We start from the raw sequence: 3410 nt of genomic DNA, 5'->3' as shown, positions 1-3410 counted from the left end.
AACCCAGCCGGCGATGCTTCTAAAATCGCAGGTAACTCTGTATCGCGATAGGGAACCCGCGGTCGATCGTGTGCGCCGGGAAATCCCAGGTTTGGTTGATTTGCTTTTATTTTTCAGGAAGAAATCCGTATTTTCCGAGGTTGGTCGTACCCGGGCCGGAGCCGCCCGGGTCCCCCAGCATCCTGGCACCCGGCGTTTCGCTAATTACCAGGCGCTTTCCCCAATTAGCGGCCGTTTTCCCCGGGCTGCCGCTGCCGGGGCCGTGCCGCCCGTCCTGCGTTTTGCTTTTTTGGGGGCCCCAGCGAGCTCTTTGTGCCCTGGAAGCCCCCCCAAAAAAAGTCCCCTGAGCTCCCCGCGCCCTGTTCAGCCCCGAACCGGGGCTCATTCGCTGGGAAACGCTCCCCGCATCTCAGCCCCGCCGCTGCGCCTATAGCTTACCACATTTGCATATATGCTAATGAGCCCCTAATTGCCAGGCTGCGGCGCTTCGCCGATCGATTTCCAGGAATCCAGAGGTGAAGGGAGCTCGGAAATAGCGCGGCTCCCTTCCCCCTCGCAGCACCCCCATCGGCGGACCCCCCCCCCCCTCCCCGATCCCCCCCCCCCCCCGGACGGAGCTGTCCCCGCGTTTTGCAGCGCAACTTTTGCACATGGAGCCACGGCTGCGCCGCGGGGAGGCTGCGGGGAGGCTGCGGGGAGGCTGCGGGGAGGCTGCGGGGAGGCTGCGGGGAAAGCTGCGGGGAAGGCTCCGCTCCTCCGGATCCCCGCGCCCGGCTCCGGCCCCGCTCCTCCACCGACGGATCCGGCCCCGGCCCCGGCGCGGGGGCTGCGGAGGTGGGGGGGGAGCCCGCGGAGGGTAGGGAGGAGGGGGGATGTGGGGCAGGGTGTGGGGCAGGGGGAGAGGGATTTGGGGCAGGGATAGAGGGCTGTGGGGTCGGGATGCGGGGCAGGGCTGTGGGGCAGGGCTAGAGGGATGGGTGGCAGAAATGTGGGGCAGGGATGGGGGGGAGGGATGCAGGGATGTGGGGCAGGCTTGTGGGGCAGGGAGGGTGGGATATAGGGTGCGTGGGTATCGGGTAGGGATAACAGCGGGGATGTGGAGTGAGGATACAGGGATAGAGGGCAGGGATATGGGTCAAGGAGGCAGGGACAGAGGGCAGGGATGCAGGGATATAGGGTAGGGATATAGGGCAGGGACACAGGGATATAGGGTAGGGATATAGGGGAGGGATGGATGCAAGGATACAGGGCAGGGATACAGGGATAGAGAGAATGGATAGTGGGCAGGGATAGAAGGATATAGGGCAGGGAGGCAGGGCAAGGATGCAGGGATATAGGGCACAGATGGGTGCAGGGATGTAGTGCAGGGATAGAGGGATATAGGGCAGGAATATGGAGTGGGGATAGAGGGATATGGGGCAGGGATAGAGGGGTAGAGGGCAGGGATGGATGCAGAGATACAGGGCAGGGATGCGGGGATATGGGAAAGGGGTACAAGGATATAGGGCAGAGATACAGGGCTATAGGGCAGGGAGGGATGCAGGGCAGGGATACAGGGCTATGGGACAGGGATGCGGGGATAGAGGGCAGGGATATGGGGTTATAGGGCAGGGATCCGGGGATATAGGGCAGGAATCCGGGATACCGGGCAGGGAGGGATGCAGGTGAGCAGGGCGGCACAGGCAGCCCCAGCCCCAGCAGCCCTCGGCCCCACGTCCCGCCCCACGCGGGGACAAACCTCGGGGACAGCCCCGGGGGAAGGGGGCGGCCGAGCCCACCCCCCCACCCCCTTCAGCCCCCCAAACCCCCCCCTCCAGCAGCGCGCCCCCCCCGGGAGCGTGTGCGCGCTGCGCTCGCCCGGCCCGGAGCCGGCCAAACAATGTGAGAGCCTCGGCGGAACAAAAGCCCGGGGGCTTGGGTTGCTGAACACGTCTGAGGCCAGACGAGCCGCTCAATTTATCGGACTTGGTGAGAAAATCATAATAAAAAAAAAAAAAAAAAAAAAGAAAAGAAAAGAAAGAAAAAGGAAAAAAAAAAAAAAGAGAGAGAGAGAGAAAAAAAAATCGGGGGGGAAGCCGGCGGAGGCGCTGGAGGAATTTGGCTCTCGAAGCGTCTTTATTAGGAGCTGGGGGCGTGGGCCTGGGGGTGTCCTGGTAGCGAAGGGGGGGTCCGGATCCCAAAATATTCACGGTTGGGGTCACGGGGATGGACCCCCCCCCCTCCCCGGGGCCGGGGTGACCTCGGCGCTCTCCCCAGCCCCGCTCCGGCGTTTTCTCCCCCCTTACCCTCCCCATAACCCCTCTAATCCCAAGAGCCCGCTGTCGGCACGCTCCGATCCCCCAAATATTTGGGGGGGGGGGCCTGAAGTCGAGCCCAGGATACCCGGGGGGGGGGACACATCTGGCCAGAGGTGAGGGCAGCACGGCTGCCCAGATGTGAGCCCTCCCCGGAGCCGGCGGGGCCAGCAGAACCCCCGCCCGGCTTTTTCACCCCAAAGCAGGGAAGGGCCCTTTAATTTGAAATTTAATTTCATTTTAATTCTTTTTTTTTTTCCTATTCCCCCCCCCAAAGACCCGCGCTCCGCAGCCCGTCCTTAATTCGCCTCCAAGGAAGGAGCCGGGCAAAAAGGGGAAGGCGCGGAGCTCCGCCAGCCCCCAAATTTGGGCTTTTTCTGCGGTTTTCTGCAATTCTCGGTGCGATTTTTAAAGCTGGACCCCCCCCCCCCCTTCCCCCCCTCCCCGCAGCCGCTCATTGTATTTGGGTTTTGTTCTGCCTTCGGGGCGCGGAAAGCGACTTTTTGTAGGGAGGCAGCAAAGCATGGAGCGGGGTTTGCATTTAGCTACGGCAAAACCCAAGCCGGGAGGGCATCCCCTGCAAATCCCGACCCCCCCCGCGAAGGGAGGGCTAAGAAAATAATTTCAAATCAAACCCAAAACCAAATTAAATCGCAAGGTCATGGGGAAAACCCCTCCGAGCGGCCAAGTTTGGTGGCGGTGCGGCTCGGGGTAAAGAGCAGAAATATCGTTGGTTTTCTTTTATTTATTTATTTTTTTTTCTCGACGGTTTTTTAAAAAATTCCATAATTCCGAGAGGGTGTTGATTTATCAATTTAGCTGGATTTGCAATTAAAAAATCGAAAGAAAATCGCGGTCGTGTGCGGGAAACCGAGCGGGGATGCGCGGAGCCGCGCGGTGGTTGCGCCCTTTCCACGGACCCCGCAGGATCCGGGAAGTGAAAGTAGGGGGGAAAAAAAGCTGTAAAATGATCAAATAAAAAGGAAATGGCCCAAATCAAATCTGTCCTTGGCCCCCAGGGTCATCCCTGGTTCCCGTCGCTGGGGGCCGGCCCAGTGGGCTCCGGGTTTCCCAGTTTGGGGAACTGGGAGAGGGCCCCGGTGAGGAGAATGCGGC

This window comes from Netta rufina (assembly GCF_964035555.1).
Source record: "Netta rufina genome assembly, chromosome: 29".
Classification (NCBI taxonomy): Eukaryota; Metazoa; Chordata; class Aves; order Anseriformes; family Anatidae; genus Netta; species Netta rufina.
Note: the sequence above shows the minus strand (reverse complement) of the source record.